The following is a 15448-nucleotide window of genomic DNA, read 5'->3' as shown; positions in this document are numbered from 1 at the left end:
AGTGCAAATTCAATACTTCCAAATGTGAGAATACCTCATATGGATAATGATCTAGAATGTGTAATGCATTTTGTAACTCAAAAATATTTGTAAAGTGTCTGTAAACATCACCTAACTGCATAATAGGCATATGCATGCATCCAGAACATTTATTTTGTTGATATGGATCTGTTGTGGGCATTGTCCCCTCTGGTGAAGAGATATAAAATAAGATCTTTATATCTAAAATAAGATATAAAGTTCCTGAAGCCATTGGACCAAAAAGATGAAAAGAAAGAAAAAAATTCTTCTTATGTATATCAATATGCTCAAAGTAAAAAGAAGGAGAGTTATTTTTCTGTCCATAAGTGGTTAAAAAGAGATAGTTGCAAATCATCTTATTCCTCCTGTCTATAACCCTGTAGTTCTGATGCCTTCAGATAGTTTTGATGAAAGTAGGTAGTTTGGGGCTATTTTTCTTTTTTGTGATACCTAGGGCCTCGTGCATGCTAGGCAAGCACTCTACCACTAAGCTACAGTCCCAGCTCTGAAGTTTGTTTTTTAATCATGATTTATGAATAATAGTCATATTAAGTAATTTTTATTTTAAGATCTTAAAGTCAGTTCTGTGCTTGGAGTAATGACAGCATTTAGAGAACAGTTTTTCCTTTTTTCAAACGCCAACTGCTTTAAAGATCAAGAACTTTTTAAAATTGGAAATAAATATTTTAAGATAAATCCCCTTTCCTACTCCTTCCCTCATTTATCCTGTTACATTATTTCCTCCCAAGTTATAAAATATAGTTTATTATTTTTCAGTTTAATGGATTAAATGTTTGCAAACCAACTTGCCTCATAGTTGATAAGTCAGTGTTCCTTAAAATAATCTTTGTCAGTAATTTCAGTAGCTTCAAATTAATTGGTCCATGATGAGTGTTTTATGTCATTAGCTTTTAAATCACATTTAATTATTTATATTAACCAGATCATTGAGTTTACCATCTTTCATTCAAGTGTGCTGTGAAGAGGTGTACCACTTTTAAGTATGGTAATTTTCACGTATGTAACCAAAATTAAAAAGGGATTATTCCCTTTCAACTGGTTTCAGGGGGAAAAAAGAACTTTTATGGTTTGATTTATTGGTGACCTTTATTTGTGTAAAAGTGGATCTCAAAATTAACTCATAGAGATTTTAGTTAGATAAAAAGAAAAGGCAGCAGTTTGGGGAATTTGAGTTCTCCTTCCTTTAATAGCTTTATGTATGCCCAACTAGAACACAGTTCTGGATTTCACATCAGTAAGTCAGAAGGTATTTATTGAGTAACTGTTGTTTACCCAGCACTGCGCAGTATGTGTCAGGTTTTGAGTAGTGTGTAGTCAGTGTACCTTAAGATAATCTTTGAGCATATGAAAGTACAATCCTACATTTAACAGTGACAGGTAGGTATGTTGCTGCCCTAGATATTTGCAGGGACGCTGAAAAGAAGGAGGCATAGTTGAGAGGAAAGACGGGGTTTCTGGGAACTGGTGGGGAGGGCTTTTTGTTTTTCTTGAGAACTTTTGCTAAAACAAATAAGATATTTCCTAGCATATTTGAAGAAATATGAGGGATTTAAAAAGTAATATTAACAACAAAAATCCAAGTATTAACTAAACCTATGGCTCTCATTTCCATGTGTGCAAAGGTATTAGCAATAATGAATGCTTTTGGATTATCTATGTATTTGACTTGTTCTTTTTATTCATCATAAAGTTATCACAAAGTACAAGTAATCATCTTAGATGACATCATCACAGAGCAATATGATGTTAGGATTCCATATTCTTGTATGTTTAAGATGTTATCAGTTGCAAGATATCCTACTGGCCTAAGATCAAGTTTTAAGGAAAAAGAGCTGCAACATAACTTTATATATACATTGATCATAAAATAGTTTAATTAGCAGCATGTAAAAATGAAAAAGAATGCACCTTAGTTTTGAAGCAATATATTAACATACTGATGATGAATGCAATTTTAGAAATTCATGGCTAGAGGTATTCATGGATTAAAATTTGGCTAGTTTAGCTTACCTTTAAAATATGTCATTAGGATAGGGTCCTGGTGAAGTTAAAGAATCTACATTGACTTTGTATGCTTAGTAATCTAAGGGTAGTTTTGTTTGTTTGTTTGTTTTGTTTTAGTTTTTCAGGTTTTAGATGCCCACTGAGACCATTTTTATTCTGAGTTTTACTGGAGTGGAGTGTGGCTTCCTCTTATAATTCTTTTAAGATCTAAGCAGTGACTAGGGTGGTGAATATTTTAGCAACTACAACAAAGCATTGCAGCAAACATGACCTCATAAACTGTGAATATAGCTGATACTCTTTGGAAAGACAAGTCTTTGAACTTCAATGGCAGATATTAAAAAGAAGAAAAGCCCCTGAGCTTACACAATCTGGTGCAAGGGGCCAGAGCATATGGGAAGTGGTTGTGTAGGCACCAAGGTCCCCTCACTTCTTACTTCAAAGGAAAAGAAAAGAATAAGGCTGGTCAGATCCTCTGCTGTCACTATAGGAACCAGCACCCTCTGTAAGACATGATGAAGAAAGAAAATCAGCTGTGGTACTACTGCCAATATTATTTGGTTGTTTTCTATATTAAGCCTCATGCTGAGTGTTTGAAATCTATTTCCTCATTTAAACTCATGACTTTCCTATGAAGTAGGTAAGAATATACTTATTAGTATATTAGGAATTGGAAAACAAGACGTTAATTTCTCCACATCCTATCTAGCAGGTGGAACTATGACTAAACTTAGGCCTGTTTGACTCTTCAGCCCATACTTTTGGCCTATAGGCTGTGGCTTTTGACCCAAGGTTTTGGAACCCTAGTATTCCAACCTGTGTGCAATCCCTTTGGACTGATGGCAAGGTTGAATGTGTCTGTAGTATTAACATAAACACCAGCATCTCACCTCTTCAGTATGTGAAAGGATGGAAAGGTAAGAAATTGTACTTGATTCTATAATACAACACTAAAGGAAGATTCTTTGGGCAGTTCTCTAGTTTAAACTCCAAGCAGCTTAAACCTATCTTATCTTCATCAGTGAATCTACCAGAGCTCTGTAAAGTCTATCAGATAATATTCTATAGTCTCACTCAATGTGGTTGACAAAGGTGAGACAAAATGTTGAGGAACTAAGACAAAGCAGGAAGAAAAATGAGTTGGTGGCGGCGGCGGGGGTGAGGGGGTTAGTCCCTATTCTTCCACTGAATATAAAAGAGTTTTTTGGTTGGGTTTTTTGTTGTTGTTGTTTTTAATGTTGGATTATTCTTAATTTTAAACATTTCAGGTCTATCATGTCATCAAACAACATTCTTTGTTTGACCTATACTGAGCTGCCCAGTAACCTGCTCACTTTTAAGCAATTCTCATTATTAGGGTTTAAATTAACCTAAACTCTTTAGCCTATAATTAAAAATGTTTTCTATAACCATTAAGAGTGTGTGTGTGTATATATATATATATATATATATATATATATATATATATTATATTTATATTTTAATCTTAGTCCCAGAGACATTTTTACATGCTTCTCAGATATCAGCCTTCTATAAACTAAATATTGGGTTTGTTTGATCTCTGTTGTCAGTCTGTCAGTTTGTGAGAGCAACGAGATTATTTCATATCAAATGATACTTGTGAGTAATAAAATATAAGCTTTTTTAAGGAATGTAAAGAGGTTGAATAAGTTGAGCAGGGGGATTCTTAAATTTTTTCCATCATGTTTACACTGTAATAGTTTTGTGTTTTCCTTATTATGAAAACAAATTCATTTTTTTCTCATGGGAAAGAAAATGTATTTTTGGAAAGAAGACTATTATTCTGAATGTTTCACTTGTATAAAGGTGATAAATTTATAATTACTCATACACTCCTATGAACAACCGAGTGTCTTAAGTTAACCCCTTTTTTCCTGATTATAAATTATCAAGCAGGATATTATTTATCATATAATAATCCTAGATCTTTCAGCACTTTTTAACAAAAACTCTTTTCCCTAATTACAGAAAACCTTAAGAGGTTGGTTGGTTTGTTTCTTTTTAACCAAGCAATGTGTCTCATGGGGCCTTTCTGTAGACTTTATCCTGACCAGGTTGTTAGAGAAGGCCCTTATCCTGGCCAGTCTGTCCTGGCCAGCTACTTTTTTTTTTAAGGTGCTTATGGGATTAGAATCCAGGGCCTTGTGCATGCTCAGCAAGCGTTCTACCAACTGAGGTATATCCCCAGCCCCTGGCCAGCTACTTTTAGTAGACTTCTTTGAGAATCTGGCAGATGACAGAGATGTATTTACAGTCATGATAGCAAAATATAGATGCATGCAGACCATGTTTTACTCTCACCAAAATGTGTTTCTCTGTCACAACCACAAACCACCCCTAAATGGAAACTAAGTCAATTAATACTTTTGTCTGACAAGCAACCACTATTAGATTTATTTTATGATGTTGACATCTTTCTGCCAGTCAAAATATAAAAAGAATAGTTCAAATGGTCAGGTTTGGTAATATTATCAGAACCTCAGTGCAGCATGGTAATCAAGTTCATGGGCATGATAGCCTACGGTGACACACATCCTTTACTGTTACTGAAAGAAGGCTTGATGGGCCACATAGCTCAGCAAAAGATATCGTGAGTCCATCAGTGCTGAATCATTGAGCAGAATAAAGCCTGTGTGTTACCCCAAGAAAACAGACTTGAAACACAATGTGCCATCTCTCCATGACTGTCATGGGAACAATTCTTAGCACTAAAACCATGACTTATCTGGCCCATGTTGACCAGTTCTCACCCCAGAGCCACTCCTTTGATGTGGCTCTCAAAACCACAAATATTCCCAAGAGGAATCAAAACAACACAGCACCAAAAATTCAGTATAAATGCTTTTAGCCACTCTCAAATGCCAATATTCAGTAGGAAGCCTTATTGCTCTGGGTATGGATAGTTTGAGAAGAAAGGAAGCAGAAAAAAAATCACAAATTGCCTTCAAGATATGACATGATGACACAAGTGGTGAAAGTTAATTTTTAACTGTTCTTTATAAATATATAGCTGTGGAGTCAAAATTCTGTATGTGTAATCTCTTCTGGTAAGACACATTATGGCAAAGATATGGTGAATTCATGGCCATATGGAGGGAAATGCATGTTTAGTTACTTAAATCAAGTCTATTGAGCAGTTTTTTTTTTTTAATATTGAGAGCTTATCAAAATTCTTGGCATTTGAATTCAACAGATTGACTTGAAAAAAATGTGAAATCCATATTATAATTCTAGTAAACTTGTCTCTATTCAGTATTTATGTCATTAAAAAACACTTCTCAAAGAGTGTAGTAACTAGTAAAAAAATTAAAAGATCCTGAAATCAGACAGATCTAAAAACATCTGTAGATACATTAACTGTGACTTTGAACAAATTACTGAATGTGTGCATGTAGGCTTTGTTTTACTTTTTAGTAAAATGTATTTTTTAAATCATCTATCTCATAGGGATTTTCTGAGCACTAAGTGAGATAGGTTCATAAGACCTGGCACATAGTATACTAACAATAAGTAGGATTACAACTTATTCAAATTAAGTTTATTAAATGTCTTAAGAAACAAAGTAAGCCTCATTAGGTCTTACATACAACCTCTACTTCCCCACTAACAAATATTTATTTAAATACATACCAAGACAGTCCTCCAACATCTATTCTCTTGACATGAAATATACATATTTTCCATGAAAAAAAATTGAGATTCACAGAACTCCAGAGTTAACATAAACTACTAGTGCTTCATCTTGCAGATTCAAAAAACTGAAGTCCCCCAAATAGATAATCTTTCCCACAGTTACATGAACCAGTTCTCCTAAATTCCAACTTATGGTTCTTTCTGAGACAGTGTGAGCATAAAATAAACATCTTCTTTCTTATCTTTTATAGTTTATGTTTCCTGTTTTCAAAAGTAATGGTTGTTAGTCTGATTCAAATAAATGCTTCCAGGATCATGTTTGTTCAAAAAACAATCTTTAATGAATATTGCTGATAGTGAAATTATATTGCTATTTTTAAGTAATGTACTATCAAAAACTAATCACACACAGGTTAATGCAATGGTGCTACTATCCATCAGTTAGGGCAGAATTGATAGAAACTGTTGGCTCCCCTGCGCTTCTGTGTAGCTTTGGGCTGCTCTGCATCCTTCTTTCTGTGGCTGCCCAAGTGCTCTTGGTATAAAGACAAAATTCTCAACCTCATATTACAAAGCCATGAGAGATGGGTTCCCTGCGTCTTCCTCTCTCTGCTATCTCTGACTTGCTATCTAGCCCTCTTTCTATGACATTCCTCATAGAAATAGAAAAAGCAATCATGAAATTCATCTGGAAAAATAAGAGACCCAGAATAGCTAAAGCAATCCTTAGAGAAAGAGTGAAGCAGGTGGAATCACTATATCAGACCTTAAACTATACTACAGAGCAATAGTAAGAAAAACAGCATAGTATTGGCACCAAAACAGACTGGTAGACCAACGGTACAAATTAGAGGACATAGAGACTAACCCACAAAATTACAATTATCTTATATTAGACAAAGGTGCCAAAAACATGCATTGAAGAAAAGATGGCCTCTTTAACAAATGTTGCTGAGAAAACTGGAAATCCATATGCAACAAAATGAAATTAAACGCCTATCTCTCACCATGCACAAACTCAACTCAAAATGGATCAAGGACCTAGGAATAAAACCAGAGACTCTGTGTCTAATAGAAGAAAAAGTAGGCTCTAATCTTCATCACATGGGATTAGGCCCAACTTCCTTAATAAGACTCCTTTGGCACAAGAAATAAAATCAAGAATCAATAAATGGGATGGGCTCAAACTAAAAAGTTTCTTCTCAGCAAAAGAAACAATCTGTAAGTTGAATAGAGAGCCTACATCTTGGGAGCAAATCTTTACACCTCACACATCAGATAAAGCGCTCTAAGGTATATAAAGAACTCAAAAAGTTAAACACCAAAAAACAAATAACCTAATCAATAAATGGGCCAAGGACCTGAACAGACACTTCTCAGAAGATGATATACAATCAATCAACAAATATATGAAAAGATTTTCATGACTGCTAGCAATTAGAGAAATGCAAATCAAAACCACTCTAAGACTTTATCTCACTCCAGTCAGAATGGCAGCTATTATGAAGACAAACAACAATAACTGTTGGCAAGGATGTGGTCGAAAAGGTACACTCATACACTGCTGGTGGGACTGCAAAATGGTGCAGTCAATGTGGAAAGCTGTATGGAGATTTCTTGGAAAATTGGGAATGGAATTACCATTTGACCCAGTTATCCCTCTCCTTGGTGTATACACAAAGGACTTAAAAACAGCATACACAGGGATACAGCCACATCAATGTTTATAGCAGCACAATTCACAATAGCTAAACTCTGGAAGCAACCTAGATGCCCTTCAGCAGATGAAAGGATTAAAAAATGTGGCATATATATACAATGGAATATTACTCAGCAATAAAAGAGAATAAAATCATGGCATTTGCAGGTAAATGGATGGCCTTGGAGAAGATAATGCTAAGCAAAGTTAGGCAATCCCAAAAAACCAAATGCTGAATGTTTTCTTTGATATAAGGAGGCTGATTCATAGTGGAGTAGGGAGAGGGAGCATGGGAGGAATAGACGAACTCTAGTTAGGGTAGAGGAGTTGGAAGGGAAGAGAGGGGGCATGGGCTTAGAAATGATAGTGGAATGTGATAATCATTATTACCCAACATAAATGTATGAAGATACGAATTGGTGTGAATGTACTTTGTATACAACCAGAGATATGAACAATTGTGCTCTATGTGTGTAATAAAAATTGTAATGCATTCTGCTGTCATATATAAATTTAAAAAAAGAGAGAGAATGAAAAAAAATGTCAGTTGCAGTTTGAATTTGTGATTCTATGATGACTGTCTCTACCACTACACTGAAAGCAAATGATAATGACAATGTTTTTGTTCACCATCGAGTCTCAGGACCTCTGTGCTCTTTGTCTGCTACAGGAAAGAAACTCAACAAATATGTGTGAACATTGGCTAAATGAATAAATACATGAATGCATGACTTACTGAGAGAAAATTGAGGGAATGTCACATACTGGACTAACATACTCATTGCACTGAATTTCAATGGCTTCCCCCAAATCTTAATTTGATAGCACAGTATATCCAAATAAAATAAAGCACAATTAATGAAATGAGAAGAAAAAAACTTAAAGAAAAAAATCTGCTATTTCCTATGGACACAATAAACTCCAGATTGTAACCATAACCAACATATCCCAGGTTACTTAGATTAAGGAATCAGGACAAGACATATGAGACGAGGTTGCCACCTTGTGGTTTACTTTCACACTTGCCATTTTCAACCTCCCTGGAACTTTTTTTCTGCAGAAAAAGCCGCATTATAAACGATTGTTATATAGGGGAGTGGAACTTTGCTCAATTAAGTATTTCTTATATGATCTTATTCCAAAAAGTTAGCTCAAACATTATGTTATTTCTTTTTATTTTTTATCTTAATTAAATATCAGTTGTTCAGAAGATTAATATATATATATAAGATATAAATACTTAAATGAAAATGGACACATGTGCCTACCACCCAATTTAGCACTGCCAGTACTTTCAAATATCCCTCTGTGCTTTTTCTCAAATCTTTTCTCCATCTTCTCTATTCTTTAGGAATAACCACTGACCTGCTTCTATTTAGTGTATATCTATGTATATACCAATAAACAACATTTGCCATTTAGCTTTCTAAAACTTCATATAAATGGGATCATACTTTGACTTGCTTTTTAAGTTAAATATTATTTCCCTGAGATTCAGGAGGAATCCATACATTATTTTCTACTTTACTATATTTCATTGTATGACTGTATGCAATATATTTAGCCACACTACTCTTGATGGACATTTAGATTGTTTCCATTTGGGACCCTTTACGGATGGAGCTGCTGTGAACAATCTTGACCACACATCCTGGTGCACACATGTAGGGATTTCCTGAGGACTGAGCTGCAGGTATGGGAACATTTAACTTTATTAGATAATACCAAGTGTTCTCTAAATTTATTTTATTGCACCAATTTATACTCCCACCCTTAGTGTATATGATTTTTAATCGTTCTACATTCTTGCCAACCGCTGATATTTTCAGATTTTTCCATTTTTGCCACTTTGAAGGGTATAAACAGAATCTCTTTTGTTATCTTCATCTGCATTTCCTTGGTCAGGAAAGATTGATCCTGTTTTCAAAGATTCTGTCAATCACTCTTGTTTTTTTTTCTGACAAGTTCAAGTTCAAGCTTTTTGCCTCATTCTCTCATTTATTTACTCAGGAGTCATTTGACTCACTCTCATATGCCAAGTACAAACGTAGCCTGAAGGACATAAAGATGAATACAACATAGACAGAGCTCTCTGCCAATGAGCTCTTGCCTTTTCTGTAGTTTTATCACTTTGGGGGAATCATAATAATTATCAAGACAAAAAAAATGTGACCACCAATTGTAGGACCATCACTTTGGAACACATAAGTACAAATATGAACTCTAGCCTCAGGAAGCATACAAAAGCACAACTTATACAAAAAAAGCAGATTATATAAATACTATATAGTATACATATTATAAAAATTCAGAGAATATGATAATCAGGATAAAAGCTAATTGATCATTTAGGTCCATGGTTTAAATTAAAATTGGTTTCCTAATGTAGAAATACTTTTCTTTCTTTCTTTCTTTTTTTTTGATACTGGGGATTGAACTCAAGGGCACTCCACGATTGAGCCACATCCCCAGTCCTATCTATTTTGTATTTTTTTTTTTTAGATAGGGTCTCACTGAGTTGCTTAGCACCTCACCAAATTGCTGAGGCTGGTTTTGAACTTGTGATCCTCCTGCCTCAGCCTCCCAACCCTCTAGGATTATAGGGGTACACCACCATGCCTGGCTAGAAATATTTTTCTATAGCCTTCTCATTATAGTAGGAAGACAAAAATAACGATTTAATTCAAAATAATAATTAACTAGAGATATGGAAATGATATTTTAAAATTAATTAAAAATATGCAAAAGGGATGGAAACATTTTTACAGATCATCATGTCTTCATCATGGATAAAGCACTTAATGGAATGTTCAGCAAATAAAGGAGTTCAATAAGTGTCAGACATCTTTCAGAATGACTAAGTTTAACTCTATTTCCACTTGCTCTTTTCTCGGTGAAAATACAGAGCTGTTATTCACATAAAATAGCATTATGTGGTACTCAAACTAGATATGATTGTTTTCAAGAACAGCCCTAACAATCTTATTTTTTTGGTTTCTTATTTCATTATTAAAAGTCCATGAAAATTCCCACCCCTCAGTATTCTCAGTCATCCTTCAAATTTTTACTATTTCTCAGCTCAAATCATCATCTAGTTTAGTAAGCCAATCCTGGGTGAATGATGATTTTATATTTAAAATAAAGTATTGGACAAGTCCAGGAAAGTACTTTTGCTATACAGCAAATTTTTTAGTGCATATTAAATAATTCCTGGGTTTGTTGTTGTTGTTGTTTGTTTTTTGCTTTTAAAGAACCTCTTCATACCTGGAATATTTCTGCAAACAGTTCTTGAGCATTTCCCCCTTATTTGTAAACACAAAATTGAATGTGATATTCTAGTTCTACAAAGTAGCAAGCTTTAGCTTTGTATAAATGACCTGATACATTGTTGTGTCTAATGACAACATCATTTAGGAAAAGTACAATTCTTAGACTAAAAATAACAACAGAATGGTAAAAAAAAAAAAAAAAAAAAAAAAATAAGAAAGATACTAAAACCTAAAAACAAAAAATAAAAAAATAAAAAAAAAAAACCTGGAAACCCCTAATTAAATATTTCCAAGGCAAGAAGCTTCTTTGACTCTGGCTTTTCCTGACTTTCCTCCTTCAGAATCTTCTCCTTTGTCCTCCTTCAGCCAAAGTCAACCCTGCAAATCTTGGCTCTTCTTTTTGCTGCACTCTATCTCTTGCCAAGTATTTTCACTCTTCAATCTCAAGTTCTCACTCCAGACCTGAATTGCCTCCAAATCCATTACCATTAATCACAAACATCAACTTATGTATGGGGCAGCTTCACTTGAATGACCTCGGTCCAAATCTAAATGCAACATGACTTCCTTCTTTGCCTCCCTCCCAAGAAGCTCCCTTTTGAAACTAGTAGATGATGATGAAAACCTTAATCATTTTCTCCTTTGATTCCCCTTCAACTGAAGTAGAGACAGACTTGTTCATTTTCGTACACCTGAGCCCACAGTGGTGTCCAGCATGGAGTAAGAATTCCTTAAGTAACTGTTAAATTGATGAAGAATGAATAAATAAAAATACCTGTGAAGTGTACACCTCCACTGTACAGGCAAGAAGGGGTCCAGAAGCTCAGAGAGGTTGGACCATTTACTCCAGATAACTCACCTAATATTGGCATAGTGAGGACTAATTCACAGTCTCTAACTTTTCAGCAAGAATGTTTTCATTGCCTTCATAAGACATTTTTTCATCTCCATATTTGCTCTTCTTTAACATCTAGTTTGTGTATAAGTTTGTTGTCTCTTTCTTACATTAGTCCAGACCCTTAGCTCTTTGAATTATGTATATAGCAATGAACTTCTAGACAGATTCCCTTACTCTCATCTGGCTTCCACCAGTCTTCTCTGTACCCATCAGCATTGTCTCACCACCTGTCTTTTCTCCTTCACCTTCTCCTTGGCCTCCTTATAATAACCCATTCTCTTCACTGCTGCCTCCTTCTAGAATCTCTCTTATCCTTTTATCATCTCTCTGAACTTCTGCTGCTTCCTTTGCTAGTTATTCTGCTTTTTGTCATTTTCCTATATCATACTGCCCTGGGCTTAATCCTTGGTCTTCTGTTGTTTTTTATAGATTCTCTTTGGGAGAGCTAGAATCTTCTTAAACTTCTAAGCTAATAGCTCAAAATCTATTTCTTCAACCTGAATTTAGAATCAAAGTTTACTCCTGTATTTCCAGCCACTTTGGCTATGCTGACTCTGTAAGGGATCAAACTGCATTTACATTCTCTTCCCATTGTTTCCTCACGTCAGCCTCTCTGTTACCATTTATGCCCCTTAACTTCACTAACCACACAGACCACAAATCATGGAGTCATTAATGACTGTTCCCTATTCTTGACCCTGTAGGTAGGTCCTATCAGTCACCAAATCCTCTTGGATTCCCTTTGTGACATTTTAGCTTGCCTTTGAGTCTTCCATAATCTGGCTCCATCTGCCTATCTGACTCATCCTGCACTTTGTCCCAGCACAGGTCCATTGCTATATATAGGCCACCTGATATAGCTGCCTTTATTGCAGATGCCAAGCCTTGGTCACAGTAATGGTTCATTTTAGTTATCCACTTGGTTAGATTAAGGATTGCCTGGAGAATTGTAAAGCATTATTTTCTGGTATGTCTGTGAGGGTATTTCCAGAGGAGATGGGTAGTGAGTGTGGATTTGATTGGGAAAAATCTTCCCTCAATGTGGACAGGCACCACCCAACTCCCCCCACCCGACCTCGTTACTCTCCTCCTGCTGCCCTTGGACATCAGAACTCTAGGATCTTGGATGTTGGGACTCCAGGACTTATACCAGTGCCTCTGCACCCCATAGCCCACTGAGAGTCTCAACCTTCAGCCGCCAACTGAGAATTCCACCATTGGCTTAACCTGGTTCTAGGACTTTCAGACTTGGACTGAGCCACACACAGGCATCCCATGGTCTCCAGCTTACAGACAACCTGTTGTGGAACTTCTCAGTCTCCATAATCACATGAGCCAATTCCTACAATAAATCCCTGAACGATCCTTCCTTCCTTCCTTCCTTCCTTCCTTCCTTCCTTCCTTCCTTCCTTCCTTCCTTCCTTCTTTCTTTCTTTCTCTCTTTCTTTCTCCTATTGGTTCTATCTATCTCTCTGGAGAATCCTGACTAATATAGTCTTCCTGGATTCCCTAGATGAAATGCCCATTTTTTTTCTTCTATTCCATTCCAGATACTAATAGCCTTTATATCCAACTTGGGAATGAGTTTTCAAGTTCTGTTTTCATCTAGTCTCCCCCCCACCTGCTCTCCCTCTGCCTTTCCCTCTCCCTCTCTCCAACCGCTTGAAGTACCTGACACATAGCATAGCAAATAGCAAATAATCGATAGATGATGCCTATCACTTTTGTTAATGACAATGATACCAAATACATTTCTGTCTTAATTCCCCCCAGAGAAGTGAAAGTTCCTAAAGCACCAAGGTCACATCTTTTCTGGCCATGCACTTCCTGGACTATTAACAAATATTCAGCTCGGGTAAAAGGAAAGCAAAACATAATCAAGCTCTCAGTCTATGTTTATACCGTTGTGAAATTTCAGATTTAAAAACAAAATGGAAACAAAACAAAATATTCGCAAGAGCTCAAAAACAAAAGATTAGAATAATTTTGAAATTTTAGGATTAAAAAAATGCCTATATAGCACCATTTTTCCTTCTATAATACTCCAACATTTCCATATTTTCTTTTTGGGAACTCTCAGAGTTCCCCTTTGTCCTGAAAGTAAGAATTCCCAATCACAGATGCCATTTGGGGGGAGGTCTGGGAGTTATATGATTTACATACTTGACACCTGCATGTAAGAAATTTGCCATATTCATGTGAATATTTTGTACAAAAATTAAAACTTAGATAAAATTAAAAAGTAAATATATAATTAAAAGAAAAGAAGCCAGATATTATCCAACCACATATCTCAAACAGATACTCTTGGATTTATAAAGGAGAACAATGTAGGAATCACTTCACTTTACACAAATAATACATAATCTGAATATATACTAAAATATAAATTAAATCTAAGCATGATGCAAAATAGGATATAACTCTTCCTACAGGTATTCAATCATACTCAAGATTAAATAAAAGATTAAATAACAAGGATTAAATATTCACTCAAATTATTTTTAAAGGCTGGAAACTGCGATTTTGGAGTCTGTTGAACAAATTGATGAGTAATACATCCCAAATCTTTATGTTCAATCATTGTAAATAATATCTATAATTATATAACGTATTTAAAATTTTAGTGTAACATTTTTTAAGAAATTGAATTTTTAAAATTGTGTCTCTAAAAACACAAAACTAAGTATTAAAAGTAAATAATCAGTAAATATCAAATCAAAAGCAGATAAAAAGTCCCTTCTGGTTTTAAAATTGGAGAGAAAACGAAAAACAGTACTTCCCTGACCGGGAATCGAACCCGGGCCGCGGCGGTGAGAGCGCCGAATCCTAACCACTAGACCACCAGGGAGCTTGCTGAGTTGCTTCTTTCACTCTATTTGTTTCCTATCACAACTGTGTTTGTGATTCTCACCAGTAGAGGGCAGATTGTGGGCCCTGAGCCATGTCTACTTGGTTTCTGCTGAGTCTCAGACCTCAAAACCGAGGCCAATTTTCAAAGCTAGGGCGGAGCTCTGACATAATTCTTAAGGAAAAATACTTGGACCCAGAAATCCAATCTTCTCCTGATTGCTATGTTGGAAAAGACGTCCTGAAACTCTCATTCTGATCACATCTAAATCTTTCTGTATGCCCAGATAAGTGTCAAGCTGCTGTGCAGATGTTGTAATTTGCTTTATTTCCTTTATCCAAAGCCAACCTCCGCCTCTCACTGTCTCTCTCTCCTGACTTTTTCTGTCACGGGGCTCTTGAGTCCTGAATCTAACCACAGACTGCAACTGACACTGCACACACACAGAAGCTCGTGCGCTGAGTGAGGAAGGGCCGAGGGTGCGTGTGTGTGCGCGTGTGTGTAGTGTGTTTGTAATTACTTATAAACAAGAGCTATCACGTGATATGTGTGATATATTGCTGAATAACTAGTGATCACGTGGAATATATTACGAAGTAAGATGAGTGGCATGTCACCTATGTATCACGTGAGCGGTCGGTGGCCTGCCCAGCAGAACCAGCGTGTCCTCACGTGTTTCAGACAGTTAGGACCCGGGCCATGGCTTCACTTCACACTAGACACGGCCGCGAACTGAGGTAATCGGCAAAAAGGAGCTCAAGAAAGCCCAGCTTCAGGTCAAAAACTAGGAAACCGGAGCAGGCGACCATAGGTTATAACTCGGGTTGGAAAGTGGCGGCAGCTACAGTTGAGGAAAGGTAACCCTCGAGATCCCGCTGTGCTGCAAGATGGAAGGAGGCTTAAGTGAGACATCAATTTGTAATGAATTTGCTCACATCAACATCCGGCGCCACTGGGAGTCACAGTCGTCATCCATCACCACAGAATTAGGTGAGCTGTGCTGAAATGCTGTTTGTTGTTTTCTGCGACTC

The 15448-nt window shown here is 36.0% G+C and overlaps 1 non-coding gene across 1 annotated transcript; it reads right to left on the bottom strand.

Annotated features, from left to right (window-relative positions):
* Nucleotides 1-14345: 14345 nt before the first annotated feature.
* On the bottom strand, nt 14346-14417 carry Trnae-cuc (transfer RNA glutamic acid (anticodon CUC)). The gene has a single exon. It is a non-coding gene; the product is annotated as a tRNA-Glu (tRNA).
* Between the last annotated feature and the right edge of the window lie 1031 nt (nt 14418-15448).

The sequence above is a fragment of the Callospermophilus lateralis genome, chromosome 6 (genome assembly GCF_048772815.1).
Source record: "Callospermophilus lateralis isolate mCalLat2 chromosome 6, mCalLat2.hap1, whole genome shotgun sequence".
Taxonomy (NCBI): Eukaryota; Metazoa; Chordata; class Mammalia; order Rodentia; family Sciuridae; genus Callospermophilus; species Callospermophilus lateralis.
Note: the sequence above shows the minus strand (reverse complement) of the source record. Positions and strands in the feature narration are given on the sequence as shown.